The sequence below is a fragment of the Salvelinus sp. IW2-2015 genome, unplaced genomic scaffold, assembly GCF_002910315.2.
Source record: "Salvelinus sp. IW2-2015 unplaced genomic scaffold, ASM291031v2 Un_scaffold2058, whole genome shotgun sequence".
In the NCBI taxonomy this organism is placed as follows: Eukaryota; Metazoa; Chordata; class Actinopteri; order Salmoniformes; family Salmonidae; genus Salvelinus; species Salvelinus sp. IW2-2015.
This window is the reverse complement of record NW_019943402.1, coordinates 38,325-54,518: the sequence shown is the minus strand read 5'-3', so window position 1 is coordinate 54,518 and position 16,194 is coordinate 38,325.

The window sequence follows — 16,194 nt, the reverse complement described above, 5'->3', positions numbered from 1 at the left end:
ATGTACACTCATACACTGAGTGTACAAAACCATAAGGAACACCTTCCTAATATTACGTTGCACCCCCTTGCCCTCAGAACAGCCTCAATTTGTCAGGGCATGGACTACAAGGTGTCAAAAGCGTTCCACAGGGATGCTGGCCAATGTTTATGTCAATGCTTCCCATAGTTGTCAAGTTGGCTGGATGTCCTTTGGGTGGTGGACCGTTTAAATGTTTTTTATTTAATTTAACCTAATTTAACTAGGCAAGTCAGTTAAGAACAAATTCTTATTTACAATGACGGCTTACTCTGGCCAAACCCGGACTACGCTGGCCAATTGTGCGCACCCCTATGGGAATCCCAATAACAGCTGGATGTGATACAGCCTGGATTCTAACAAGGTACTATAGTGACGCCTCTTGCACTGAGTTGCAGTGCCTTAGACCGCTGCGCCACTCTGGAGACCGAGCGATACACACGGGAAACTGTTGAGTGGAAAAACTCAGCAGCATTGCAGTTCTTGACACACTCAACCCTACCATACCCCGTTCAATGGCACTTAAATATTTTATCTTGCCCATTCACACTCTGAATGGCACACATGCACAATCCATGTCTCAATTGTATCTGGGCTTAAAATCCTTAAACCTGTCTCCTCTCCTTCATCTACACTGATTGGAAGTGTATTTAACAAGTGACCTCAATAAGGGATCATAGCTTTCACCTGGTCAGTCTGTTATGGAAAGGGCAGGTGTTCCTAATGTTTTGTACACTGTAGATTGTGTCCATCCATGTCTAATCAGTGATTGTGACAAAGGTTGTGTTTAACATATTCAAACAGTTAATGGGGCAATTGGCAGTTGCTACATCCATTTTTGGATTAATGATAGTGCCCTCAAAGTATTTATACTCCTTGACTTATTCCACATTTTGTTGTTACAGCAAAGCACCACCACATGATGCTGCCACCCCCGTGCTTCACGGTTGGGATGGTGTTCTTCGGCTTGCAATCTTCCCCCTTTTTCTTCCAAACGTAACAATGGTCATTATGGCCAAACAATTCTATTTTTGTTTCATCAGACCAGAGGACATTTCTCCAAAAAGTACGATCTTCGTCCCCATGTGCAGTTGCAAACCGTAGTCTGGCTTTTTTATGGCGGTTTTGGAGCAGTGGCTTCCTTGCTGGTTATGTCAATATAGGACTATTTTTACTGTGGCTATAGATACTTTTGTACCTGTTTCCTCCAGCATCTTCACAAGGTCCTTTGCTGTTCTGGGATTGATTTGCACTTTTCGCACCGAAGTACGTTCATCTCTAGGAGACAGAATGTGTCTCCTTCCTGAGCGGTATGACAGCTGAGTGGTCCCATGGTGTTTATACTTGCGTACTATTGTTTGTACAGATTAACATGGTACCTTCAGGGGTTTGGAAATTTCTCCCATGGATGAACCAGACTTGTGGAGGTCTACAAAAATGTTGAGGTCTTGGCTGATTTATTTTGATTTTCCCATGATGTCAAGCAAAGAGACACTGAGTTTGAAGGTTGGCCTTGAAATACATCCACAGGTACACCTCCAATTGACTCAAATTATGTCACGACTTCCGCCGAAGTCAGGGCCTCTCCTTGTTCGGGCGGCGCCAGTCTTCTAGCCATCGTCGGTCCACTTTTCATTTTCCATCTGTTTTGTCTTGTTTTTCCACACCTGGTTTCAATTCCCTCATTTACTTGTGTATTTAACCCTCTGTTCCCCCCATGTCTTTGTGTGGGATTGTTTATTGTAGTGCTTGTGCACGTTCCCCGTGAGCGCACGACGGGTTATTCTTGTGCCCATTTATCTTGTTGTTCTGGATGCTGTTGGTTTTGCTTAATAAATKTATGGTTATTACCCAGTTCTGCTCTCCTGCGCCTGACTTCTCTGCCGCCAATTACGCACCCTGCTACAAATTATGTCAATTAGCCTATCAGGAACTTCTGAAGCCATGTCATCATTTTCTGGAATTTTCCAAGTTGTTTAAAGGCACAGTCAACTTAGTGTATGTAAACTTCTGACCCACTGGAATTGTGATACAGTGAAATAATCTGTAAACAATTGTTGGAAAAAATACTTGTCATGCACAAAGTAGATGTCCTAATCGACTTAACAAAACTAGTTTGTTAACAAGAAATTTGTGGAGTGGTCGAAAAACTAGTTTTAATGACTCCAACCTAAATGTATGTAAACTTCCGACTTCAACTGTATGTATTCACAACCCTGAGTCAATACTTTGTAGAAGCACCTTTTGGCAGCGATTACTGCTGAGTTTTTCTGGGTACGTCTAAGAGATTTCCACAATGGAATTGTGCAACGTTTTCCCACTATTCTTTTCAAAATTCTTTAAGCTCTGTGAAATTGGTTGTTTATCATTGCCTGACAACCACTTTCAGGTCTTGCCAAAGATTTTCAAGTAGATTTAAGTCAACACTAAATAGGCCACTCAGGGACATTAACTGTCTTCTTGGTAAACAACTCCAGTGTAGATTTGGCCATGTGTTTTATGATATTGTCCTACTGAAAGGGGAATTCATCTTCCAGTGTCTGGTAGAAAGCAGATTGAACCAGGTTTTTCTCCAGGATTTTGCATGTGCTTAGCTCTATTTAATTCATTTTTTTATCCTGGAAAAACTCCCCAGTCTAACAATTACAAGCATACGCATAACATGATGCAGCCACCACAATGTTTGAAAATATGGAGATTGGTACTCGTGTTGTATTGGATTTATCCCAAACAACACTTTGTATTCAGAACAAAAAGTGAATTTGCTTTGCCACATTTTTTGCAGTATTACTTTAGTGCCTTGTTGCAACCAGCATGCAAGTTCTGGACTATTTTTTATTCTGTACAGGCTTCCTTCTTTTCACTCTAAGGTTAGTATAGTGGAGTAACTACAATGTTGTTGATCCATCCTTAGGAGAAAATTATCACAGGCATTAAACTCTGTTTTAACGTCACCAATGGCCTCATGGTGAAATCCCTAAGCAGTTTTCTTCCTCTCCGGCAACTGAGTTAGGAAGGATGCCTGTATCGTTGTAGTGACTGGGCGAATTGATACACCTCAAAGTGTAATAACTTCACTATGCTCAAAGGGATATTCAATGTGCGTTTTTTTTTCTTCCCCCCTCATCTACCAATAGGTGGCTTTTGTGAGACAATGGAAAGTCTCCATAGTCTTGGTGGTTGAATCTATGTTTGAAATTCACTTCTCGACAGATACCTTAAAGATAATTCTGTGTGGTACAGAGATGAGGTAGTAATTGAAAAATCATGTTAAACACTATTGCACACAGTGAGTCCATTCAACTTACACTGAACAAAAAATATAAAAGCAACATGTGAAATGTTGGTCCTGTGTTTCATGAGCTGAAATAAATTATCCCAGAAATGTTATTTCTCTCATTTTGTGTACAAATTAGTTTACATCCCTGTTAGTGACCATTTCTCCTTTGCCAAGATAATCCATCCATCTGACAGGTGTGGCATATCAAGAAACTGATTAAATAGCATAATCATTACACAGGTTGCCCTTGTGCTGGGGACAATAAAAGTCCATTCTCTAAAATGTGCAGTTGTCACACAACACTATGCCAAAGATGTCTCAAGTTTAGAGGGAGTGTGCAATTGGCCTGCTGACTGCAGGAATGTTCACCAGAGAGAATTGAATGTTAATTTCTCTACCATAAGCTGCCTTCAACATCATTATAGAAAATTTGGACCTCCGCATCCACCCAGGACCTTCACATCCGGCTTCTTAAGCTGCGGGATTGTCGGAGACCAGCCACCCGGACAACTGATGAAACTGAGGAGTACAGTATTTCTGTCTGTAATAAAGCCCTTTAGTTGGGAAAAACTCATTCCGATTGGCTTGGGCTGACTCCCCAGTGAGTGAGCCTATGCCCACCCATGGCTGTGCCCCAGCCCAGMCATGTGAAATCTATAGGTTAGGGCCTAATTTATTTATTTCAATTGACTGATTTCCTTATATGAACTGTAACTCTGTAAAATTGTTGCATGTTTGTATTTTTGTTCAGTATTTATCTATATACAGTACCAGTCAAAAGTTTGGACACCTACTCATTCCAGTGTTTTTCTTTATTTTTACTATTTTCTACATTGTAAAATAATAGTGAAGACATCAAAACTATGAACTAATATATGGAATCATGTAGTAACTCAAAAAGTGTTCAACAAATCCTTCACTCTCCTTCTTGGTCAAATAGCCTTTACACAGCCTGGAGGTGTGTTTTGAGTCATTGTCCTGTTGAAAAACAAATGATATTCCTAAGCACAAACCAGATGGGATGGCGTACCGCTGCAGAATGCTGTGGTAGCCAAGCTGGTTAAGTGTGCCTTGAATTCTAAATAAATCACGGACAGTGTCACTAGCAAGCACCATCACACCTCCTCCATGCTTCATGTTGGGAACCACAAGAGGAGATCATCCGTTCACCTACTCTGCGTCTCACAAAGACACGGTGGCTGGAGCCAAAAATCTCAAAAAAGTACTCATCAGACCGAAGGGCAGATTTACACGGGTCTAATGTCCATTGCTTGTGTTTCTTGGCCCAAGCAAGTCTCTTCTTATTGGTGTCCTTTAGTAGTGGTTTCTTTGCAGCAATTTGACCATGAAGGCCTGATTCACGTAGTCTCCTCTGAACAGTTGATGTTGAGATGTGTCTGTTACTTGAACTCTGTGAAGCATTTATTTGGGCTGCAATCTGAGGTGCCGTTAACTCTAATGAACTTATCCTCTGCAGCAGAGGTAACTCTGGATCTTCCTTTCCTGTGGCGGTCCTCATGAGAGCCAGTTTCATCATAGCGCTTGATGGTTTTTGCAACTGCACTTGAAGAAACTTTCAAAGTACTTTACATTTTCCAGATTGACTGACCTTGATGTGTTAAAGTAATGATGGACTGTCGTTTCTCTTTGCTTATTTGCGCTGTTCTTGCCATAATATGGACTTGGTCTTTTACCAAATAGGGCTATCTTCTGTATACCAATCCTACCTTGTCACAACACAACTGATTGGCTCAAATGCATTAAGAATTAAAGAAATTCCACAAATTAACTTTTAACAAGGCACACCTGTTAATTGAAATGAATTCCAGGTGACAACCTCATGAAGCTGTTTGAGAGAATGCCAAGAGTGTGCAAAGCTGTCATCAATGCAAAGGGTGGCTACTTTGAAGAATCTCACGTATAAAATATATTTTGATTTGTTAAACACTTTTTTGGTTACTACATGATTCCATATAGGTTATTTCATAGTTTTGATGTCTTCACTATTATTCTACAATGTAGAAAATAAAGAAAGAAAAACCCTTGAATGAGTAGGTGTGTCCGAACTTTTGACTGATACTGTATTCCTGTATTGTATACATGTATTCTGACTGGAGAGTAAATCATAATCAAATAAAGACCAGAAAAGAAGACCCCATTTGCTTAACAGGTGGGATACAACTTCCATTGCGTTGGCAATCTTTAGCCATAATCATTCAGGCCTACACTGAGCAGAGAACAATATCATTAACATCTTTGTCTATTTTAAATGGCAGTAAAAACACATCTCAATAGTAAATATAAAGCGCCACAGTTTCAATGGTATAATGTGCAGGGATTACATTTGTCAGTGCAGTGAGTCGCCATCAAATTGAAGTACAAAAAGTAGGCTATAGAACAAAGTTATAATATAGAAACTTACATTAGACGACGTTTTTGGCCTGAATAATTATTTACAGTTATCGTCAGTATGCCATTATGAGTTTGGGTTTATCCCTCTGACTCCGAGTCTATAGTTGGCAGAATGTTCTAAGATTTCTGCAGTCTGCTGCCCAGTTCGTTGGGAGGATTTAGAAAAAACTCCCCGAGAGCGACTGGTTACGTTCCAGTCCGTTTATAACGTAGCCACGCTGCGCAGATGATCAGATTTGACAAGTCCATGAGCCACAAAGACGATACAAGTGCGCGCGACTGGTGATGAAGACCACCTGGAACGCACCCCTTTTTGCTACAGCTGTGCAGCAGCACACATCAACCGAATATACGACCTGAACAGCAGCGTGGCTGCAAATAATATTTCTAAAATATGCAAATGAATCGGTATTGAACGAAAGTAGCCGTGGATGACACAACATACTGTAATAAATTAAATTACTGATGGTAAGTTTACTAAATATATTGTCTTTGTCATTGAACGACGAGGACATTTCAGAATGACATACCTAAATTGTGCATTCTAACGTTAGCATTTTCCCACAACTTGTCATTATGTTAATTTGACCTGTTATGCGTAATAAGCGAAACTTTCACAATCATCTGGAAGATTTGTATTGAAAGATGTCGGGTAACATTAACGTTACCTAATCACATTATGGTGTGTTGTTAGCAAGGCTAGCTAGTTGGCAATCTAGCTGGCTTTTGTTCACTACACTAACGCTTTCTTGGACATCATCAATGCATGTTTTTTTTTTGCTAGGTAATTTCGTTCTAAACTACACACGGTACATATATATGTTTTTGTTAGCTAGCTGTATTTTAAAAACAGTAGTTAGGTCACTCATTTCTGGAACTAGTTAGCTAATGCAATGGTTGATTGTGTGGCTAACATTAGCTGGCTAACGTTACGTCTGCCATCGTCGAATTGCGCTACCAAAAGCTCGTGGCATTTCTAAACTACTAACGATATAGCTGTTTAGTTTGATTGTCAGGTACTATATGTACTTTTCCAAACACTTAGCTAATTTGCGAACTTTCATTAGACATGTAATGGATTATTATAAAGCTATAGATACCCCACCAATATGGCGTGAAGTGCTGTTTTGCTACGAAAACAAATGTCATTGCAATCATGCATCCTTTTTTGTTTTTTGCGCGCGCGCTCTTGTCAGGTGCAAAGTTCATAATTTTAGGGAAATCGATGCATTTTACTAGATTGTTATGCAAGGAACACGTGTTGATGTTCAGTAAATCAGATGCATATATTTCTTTCAGGGCCCAGCGTTTTTCTTGACTTGTGCATAAATATCCTAAAATAATGATTTTGCCCTACACCATTGCTCCATGTAGCCAATACCGTCTAACCCCGTAACACCTGAAATCCACATAGCACGTTGGATTTCAGATAAAACAAGAGCCCCGTTCATTTTAAATGAAAGCTAAGTGGCCAGGAACGTTAGCGAAATGTCCACGAAGGGCTGCGCAATTCGGGGAGTTCCTGCATGTGGGCATTGCTGTATCTGCAGGAATTCCTCTTTTTACTAATATTGGGAACATTTTAAGCTAGGCCGGGCGGGAAAGGGGGGCGCTCCTGTACAGTAGGTGGTCATAATGCACAATAGCTAGCCAACGGCAGACCGTGTCTTTCGACCCCGCCTGTCGGGCACAATTTTTTTCAGTTATGTTAACTACAACGAGGGCGTGTATTTGGCACGCGGGAGCAAAGGACACTGTGTTAGCTAGTAAGGAGGACTCCGGTACATAGCAGTCTGGAGTGAAAAGTATTATCAGAGTTTTTATTTCCCTATTTTAGCCACATTCAAAAGTGTCACACAAGCATGAATGTCTTTCTCAAATGCAGGAACCAATGTGATGCACGGGTGCGTTACTGCAGATGCGCGAGGCAATTTCATGAATATTCATGAGTATTGACAGGTCGTGACAACACACTGAGCTCTTACCTGAACAGAAAACATGGCAGATCTGAAACCAGTAGTAACCACCAATTTCAATGAATGTTAAGATAAAATGTAAATACGAATCTGACCTTCCCACACCCCAATAACGTGGAGGGCATGCTAGCTAGCTACAGTTTGATTCATATCATCTGTTTTCTTCTAAAAAAAGCTCACATTAGCTACTCGGGAGCTCATGGGGACAGGGGCTTCAGGAGCCAGCGGGTTAGATGCGTTTCCACCAGTGTTGGCTTCATGGGGACAGGGGCTTCAGGAGCCAGCGGGTTAGATGCGTTTCCACCAGTGTTGGCTGGTGGGAGGAGTTATAGGAGAACAGGCCCATTGTATTGGCTGTAATTAATTAATGAAACGGAGTCAAACATGCGGTTTCCATATTTGATGTTTGAAACTGTTCCACTTTTTCAGTAGCACTTGGAAACTAAACATTGCCAACTATTCATATTGGAGAGTTACAATGTTGCAATCACTAGGCAGCCAATAGTATATAGGAAACGGTTAACAATAAGCCACCTATATCACATGACACAAGTCACGAACCATTGATAGTTAACAATATTTATTTACATCATCCAGTGGAACTGTAAAAAGAATGAGATGTACACTGAACAAAAATATAAGCGCAACATGCAACAATTTGAAAGATTTGACTGGGTCGCAGTATATAAAAGGATCAGTCAATTGAAATAAATTCATTAGACCCTACCGCTCTAATCTATAGATTTCACATGACTGGGAATATAGATATGCATCGGTTAGTCATTTTTAAAGTAGGCCATGGATCAGAAAACCAGTCAGTGTCTGTTGTGACCACCATTTGCCGTATGAAGCGAGACACATCTCTTTGGCATAGAGTTGATCAGGCTGTTGATTGTGGAATGCTGTCCCTCTCCTCTTCAATGGCTGTGCGAAATGCTGGATATTGGTGGCAACTGGAACATGCTGTCGTGCACGTCGATCCAGGACATCCCAAACTTGCTCAATGCGTGACATGTCTGGTCAGTATGTGGGGTTGGACATTTTGGGGAATATTCAGAGGTGGAAACTTAACGTGGGAATTAACAGAAGTATGCAAATTAATATTAATACTGTTTAAATGTAGATGTTTTTTGCATTGGATATATTTACCATATCATATGGAGACGGAAACATAAACCTTTTACCATKAGTAGACATAATTGCAAATTATTAAATCCTTCCAATAGAAAAAAAGCAACAATTGTTACAAAATGAACTTTAATTAAATTAATGAACTCTTCACATGGGATGATTTCACTGAACAACAAAAGGGAATTTTGAATGATTGCATCTTCCAAAAACGTTTTCAACATCTGTAAAATGATAGTCTAGAAACTAAAGCTTTAGTTGTCTTCCTCTCAGGCTTCCATGTCTTCTCCCTGGACCTCCTCAATGTCCACCTCTTGAACATCAGACTCTGAGGCCTCATCCACACGGTCACTTTCCAACCTTGTTGAGGATGGCTCGTTGTCAGGCTCAAAAAGCCTCAAATTTGCCCGGATGGCCACCAATGTTTTCAGCCCTTGTATTGGTCAGCCGGTTGCCTGCTTTTGTCTGTTCCCAAACAAGACCAGTTGCGCTCTGAGGCGGCTGATGTTGGTGGGATTTGGGGGGGGAGATGGAGGCAACAGGGGAAAGAGCCTCAGATCCACAGAGTCCCTTCCACCAGGTGGCTGATGAGATATGTTGGCACGACTGCCATATTGCATCTCCATCCCAAAGCCCTTGCTTGGAAGTGTACTTTGCCAGACTGCCAAGAACCTTGCCCTCATCCAGGCCAAGGTGGCGAGACACGGTAGTGATGACACCATAGGTTTTGTTGTTCTCTGCACCAGACAGGATGCTCTTGCCTGCATACTTGGGGTCCAGCATACTTGGGGCTTCAGGCAGAAGTCTGCACGCTTTTTGATGCATTTCAGAACTGCAGTTTCCTCTGCTTGGAGCAACAGTGAAAAGGGCAGGGCAGTACAGATTTCTTCTCTTACATCTGCAAGCAGAGTCTGAACATCAGACAATTGCGTTGTCTCCCTCGATCCGTGCAATGGCTACTGCTATAGGTTTGAGGCTGCTTACCACTCTCTCCCAAAATACATCCTCCAGGAGGATCCTCTTGATCGGGCTATCCATATCGGCAGACTGTGGGGGTGGCCATTTCTTGGAGAGACACCTTCCCCTCCAGGAGACTGTCAAACATGATGACAACACCACCCCAACGGGTATTGCTGGGCAGCTTCAATGTGGTGGTCTTATTCTTCTCACTTTGCTTGGTGCGGTTTATTGCTGCTATAACTTGATGACCCTTCACATACCTAACCATTTCCTTGGCTCTCTTGTACAGTGTATCCATTGTTTTCAGTGCCATGATTTCCTTGAGGAGCAGATTCAATCCATGAGCATCAGCCAATTGGTGTGATGTGAGGGTAGGACTCCTCCACTTTCGACCAGGCAGCCTTCATGTTTGCAGCATTGTCTGTCACCAGTGCAAATACCTTCTGTAGTCCAAGGTGAGTGATGACTGCCTTCAGCTCATCTGCATCATAGAGACCAGTGTGTTTGTTGTGCCTGTGTTCTTGTAGAATACTGGTTCAGGGGTGGAGATGATGTAATTAATTATTCCTTGCCCACGAACATTCGACCACCCATCAGAGATGATTGCAATAGTCTGCATTCTCTATGATTTGCTTGAACTCTGTTGAACTCTGCATCCAGCAAATGAGTAGCTAAAGCATGTCTGGTTGGAGGGGTGTATACTGGACAAATAACATTCAGAAATCTCTTCCAATACACATTGCCTGTGAGCATCAGAGGTGAATCAGTTGCAAACACAGCTCGAGCAAGACATTCATCAGCATTTCTCTGACTACGTTCCTCCATTGAGTCAAAGAAACTTCTGATTCCAGGAGGACCATGAGCTGTTGCTATCGGTAAGGTGTCTGATTCGTCATTTTCACATCGAATAGAAGTAGAGGGACTTTTGTCCGAGGTTGCTTGTTGTGAGCATTGAGGGAACTTTATGCACTTGGCCAGATGATTCTGCATCTTTGTTGCATTCCTCACATATGATTTGGCACAGTGTTTGCAAATATGCCACATGACCTAGAATTGCCTGTGTATCCCACAAAAAAGGTTCACTGTTATAAGCTAACTTTTTTTTATGCATTTAAGCAAAATTCCCGGGCTTAACTTGCCATTTAAAAATTACGGAAAGTTTGCAACCCTTTGCAACCCTATCATTATGTAAGCCGTGGAAGAACTGCGACATTTTCAGCTTCCAAGAATTGTGTACAGATCCCCTGCGCCATGGGGCCGTGCTTTATCATGCAGAAACCTGAGGCGAAAGCGGCGGATTAATGGCACAACAATGGGCCTCAGGATCTCGTAAACAGTGGTGGGAAAAGTATCCAATTGTCATACTTGTGTAAAAGTAAAGATACTGTAATAGAAAAGGACTCAAGTAAGTCACCCAATAAAATCCTACTTAAGTAAAAGTTTGAAAGTATTTTGTTTTAAATATACGTAAGTAATTGCTCAAATTTACTTACGTATCAAAAGTAAAGGTGTAAATATTTTAGAAATTCCTCATATCAAATCAAAGTTTATTTGTCACGTGCGCCGAATACAACAGGTGTAGACCTTACAGTGATATGCTTACGTACAGGCTCTAACCAATAGTGCAAAAAAGGTATTAGGTGAACAATAGGTAGGTAAAGAAATAAAACAACAGTAAAAAGACAGGCTATAAAAGTAGCGAGGCTACATACAGACACCGGTTAGTCAGGCTGATTGCGGTAGTATGTACATATGGTTAAAGTGACCATGCATATATGACGAACAAAGAGTAGCAGTAGCGTAAAAGAGGGGTTGGTGGGTGGGACACAATGCAGATCGCCCGGTTAAGCCAATGCGCGGGAGCACTGGTTGGTCGGCCCAATTGAGGTAATATGTACATGAGTGTATAGTTAAAGTGACTATGCATATATGATAAACAGAGTAGCGCAATGTAAAAAGAGGGGGGGGGGGGGGGGACACAATGCAAATAGTCCGGGTAGCCATTTGATTACCTGTTCTGGAGTCTTATGGCTTGGGGGTAAAAACTGTTGAGAAGCCTTTTTGTCCTAAACTTGGCACTCTGGTACCACTTGCCATGTGGTAGTAGAGAGAACAGTCTATGACTGGGATGGCTGGGGTCTTTGACAATTTTTAGGGCCTTCCTCTGACACCGCCTGGTGTAGAGGTCCTGGATGGCAGGCAGCTTAGCCCCAGTGATGTACTGGGGGGTACGCACTACCCTCTGTAGTGCCTTGCGGTTAGAGGCCGAGCAATTGCTGTACCAGTCAGTGATGCAACCAGTCAGGATGCTCTCGGTGTTGCAGCTGTAAAACCTTTTGAGGATCTGAGGACCCATGTCAAATCTTTTTAGTTTCCTGAGGGGGGAATAGGCTTTGTTGTGTCCTCGTCACGACTGTCTTGGTGTGTTTGGACCATTCTAGTTTGTTGTTGATGTGGACACCAAGGAACTTGAAGCTCTCAACCTGCTCCACTACAGCCCCATCAATGAGAATGGGGGAGTGCTCGGTCCTCCTTTTCCTGTAGTCCACAATAATCGCCTTAGTCTTGGTTACGTTGAGGGATAGGTTGTTATTCTGGCATCACCCAGCCAGGTCTTTGACTTCCTCCCTATAGGCTGTCTTGTCGGTGATCAGGCCTACCACTGTTGTCGTCTGCAAACTTAATGATGGTGTTGGAGTCATGCCTGGCCATTCAGTCGTGGGTGAACAGGGAGTACAGGAGGGGACTGAGCACACACCCCTGGGGAGCTCCAGTGTTGAGGATCAGCGTGGCAGATGTGTTTACTACCCTCACCACCTGGGGGAAGCCCGTCAGTAAGTCCAGGATCCAGTTGCAGCGGGAGGTGTTTAGACCCAGGATCCTTAGCTTAGTGATGAGCTTTGAGGGTACTATGGTGTTGAACGCTGAGCTGTAGTCAATGAATAGCATTCTCACATAAGTATTCCTTTTGTACAGGTATTGCGTAAACCAGACGCAAAGTTGTCTTTGTTTTTTTGTGTGTTTTTTTTTCGGATAGCCAGGGGCACACCAACACTCAGACATCATTTATAAACAAAGCATTTGTAAATGTTATCTTGATAATGTGTCAATTGGACCATTTTCTGTCTTGCTCAGCATTAAAAATGTAACGTGTACTTTTGGGTGTCACGGGAAATATGTGGAGTAAAAAGTACATTATTCTCTTTAGGAATATAGTGACGTAAAGGTTATAAAAATATAAAAAGTACAGATACCCCAAAAAACGACTAATGGAGTACTTTAAAATGTTTTTACTTAAGTACTTTACACCACTGCTTGTAACGGTATCTCTGCATTCAAATTACCATCGATAAAATGCAATTGTGTTCGTTGTCCATAGCCTAATTCTACCCATATCATCACCCCAACGCTACCATGAGACACTCTGTTCACAACATTGACATCAGCAAACCGCTTGCCCACACTACACCGGCCCACTGCCGTCTGCCCGGTACAGTTAATACCGGGTTTCATCCATGAAGAGCACAATTCTACACTTTTTCCATGGGACAGAGAATTTGTTTTGCCGTTTTATAGCTTCTCATGCTATTCTACACATTTTGCCTTGAGGCTGAGAGAATTTAGTAAGTTTTATAGATATTTTCCTGTAATTTTAAACCTTTTTGCGGGCAAGCCTCGCATGGGTGCGTCATATGCCACTAATCCAGTCTTTATACATGAATCAAATCTATTAACTTAAAGTTGCACTCCAGTCTCCTTTTCACCTCATGTATTACCTGATTTACTGAACAAAAGGCTCATCTCAATAGGTGGCCCTGGTATCCTCATGACATCAGTGTAGCTGAAGTGTTATGGTGTATATTATATAATCATTGCTGAGATTGAAGGAACCTGAGCATATTGAATTACAAATAAGAATGTAGGCTAGGTCATTTGGTAAATAGTTTCAGAAACTAAGTAATATACACTGCTCAAAAAAATAAAGGGAACACTTAAACAACACAATGTAACTCCAAGTCAATCACACTTCTGTGAAATCAAACTGTCCACTTAGGAAGCAACACTGATTGACAATAAATTTCACATGTTGTTGTGCAAATGGAATAGACAACAGGTGGAAATTATAGGCAATTAGCAAGACACCCCCAATAAAGGAGTGGTTCTGCAGGTGGTGACCACAGACCACTTCTCAGTTCCTATGGCTTCCTGGCTGATGTTTTGGTCACTTTTGAATGCTGGCGGTGCTTTCACTCTAGTGGTACGATGAGACGGAGTCTACAACCCACACAAGTGGCTCAGGTAGTCAGCTCATCCAGGATGGCACATCAATGCGAGCTGTGGCAAGAAGGTTTGCTGTGTCTGTCAGCGTAGTGTCCAGAGCATGGAGGCGCTACCAGGAGACAGGCCAGTACATCAGACGTGGAGGAGGGCAACAACCCAGCAGCAGGACCGCTACCTCCGCCTTTGTGCAAGGAGGAGCAGGAGGAGCACTGCCAGAGCCCTGCAAAATGACCTCCAGCAGGCCACAAATGTGCATGTGTCTGCTCAAACGGTCAGAACAGACTCCATGAGGTGGTATGAGGGCCCGACGTCCACAGGTGGGGGTTGTGCTTACAGCCCAACACCGTGCAGGACGTTTGGCATTTGCCAGAGAACACCAAGATTGGCAAATTCGCCACTGGCGCCCTGTGCTCTTCACAGATGAAAGCAGGTTCACACTGAGCACGTGAAAGAGTCTGGAGATGCCGTGGAGAACGTTCTGCTGCCTACAACATCCTCCAGCATGACCGGTTTGGCGTGGGTCAGTCATGGTGTGGGGTGGCATTTCTTTGGGGGCGCACAGCCCTCCATGTGCTCGCCAGAGGTAGCCTGACTGCCATTAGTACCGAGATGAGATCCTCAGACCCCTTGTGAGACCATATGCTGGTGCGGTTTGCCCTGGGTTCCTCCTAATGCAAGACAATGCTAGACCTCATGTGGCTGGAGTGTGTCAGCAGTTCCTGCAAGAGGAAGGCAGTGATGCTATGGACTGGCCCGCCCGTTCCCCAGACCTGAATCCAATTGAGCACATCTGGGACATCATGTCTCGCTCCATCCACCAACGCCACGTTGCACCACAGACTGTCCAGGAGTTGGCAGATGCTTTAGTCCAGGTCTGGGAGGAGATCCCTCAGGAGACCATCCGCCACCTCATCAGGAGCATGCCCAGGTGTTGTAGGGAGTGCATACAGGCACGTGGAGGCCACACACTACTGAGCCTCATTTTGACTTGTTTTAAGGACATTACATCAAAGTTGGATCAGCCTGTAATGTGGTTTTCCACTTTAATTTTGAGTGTGACTCAAACAATCCAGACCTCCATGGGTGATAAATTTGATTTCCATTGATAATTTTTGTGTGATTTTGTTGTCAGCACATTCAACTATGTAAAGAAAAAGTATTTAATACGAATATTTCATTCATTCAGATCTAGGATGTATTATTTTGTGTTCCCTTTATTTTTTTGAGTGTGTGTGTATATATAATATATATATATTATATTATATGAATGAATCTCAACTCAATCCAAGCAAAATACAGTTTACAGATCACACACACTGTGTGTGTGTTGTGTGTGGTGTGTGTATAATATATATATACACACACACACACACACACATTGTTTGAGGAGATATTATATCATATATTCCTGACAAATGTGTTTTCTTTATTTTCGAGAAACTGACAACCCAAGATCAGCCAGTTGAGGACACCTGAGCCCCCTTTTGTACTGTGACTGTCTTGTACCACAATGCTTGGCCTTCAGGGAAGTACCTCATCCTAAATGTATCGCTGTGTGGCTTGTTCAGCCACTTTACTGGATTGGCATCTTTGTTGGTGCACCAAGCTTCTCATGCAGTTCAATATGACAAGCACCACCACAATCTGAGAAGCAGCCTCTCTGCACTCACTGTGGTGAAGTGTTTTCAACAAGGAGCTCCAAGACCAGCACTGCTGCAAAGCACTACTGAGACTCCAGCTCCCTCTCTTTTTATCTGTGATTGTGGGATGAGTTTCAGAACTTTAATGAAATGCTGGAGCATAAAAGATCTCATGTCTCACCCCCAGCAGCAGACCAGACGACTGATGCCAGATATTCGAGCCAAGAAGAATGCAGTCTGGTTGGGCAGGTTCAACCAATCTCCCCTCAGCCAACCCTTAGCCAAACCATTTTGGGCCTCGCCCCCCTCCCATCCTCACCCCTATCTCCTGTCATTCCTAGTTCAATTCTCCACAGCTTAATAGGCACATCCACTGTTCCTGAAGTCTATACAAATAATGGGTTTATTGCCCTAACCAAGACCTCCAGAGCTGAACAACCTCCCTCCAGGCGCAAGTGAGCAAGATTACAGCCTGATGGGCTTGACCAACCTGAGAAAC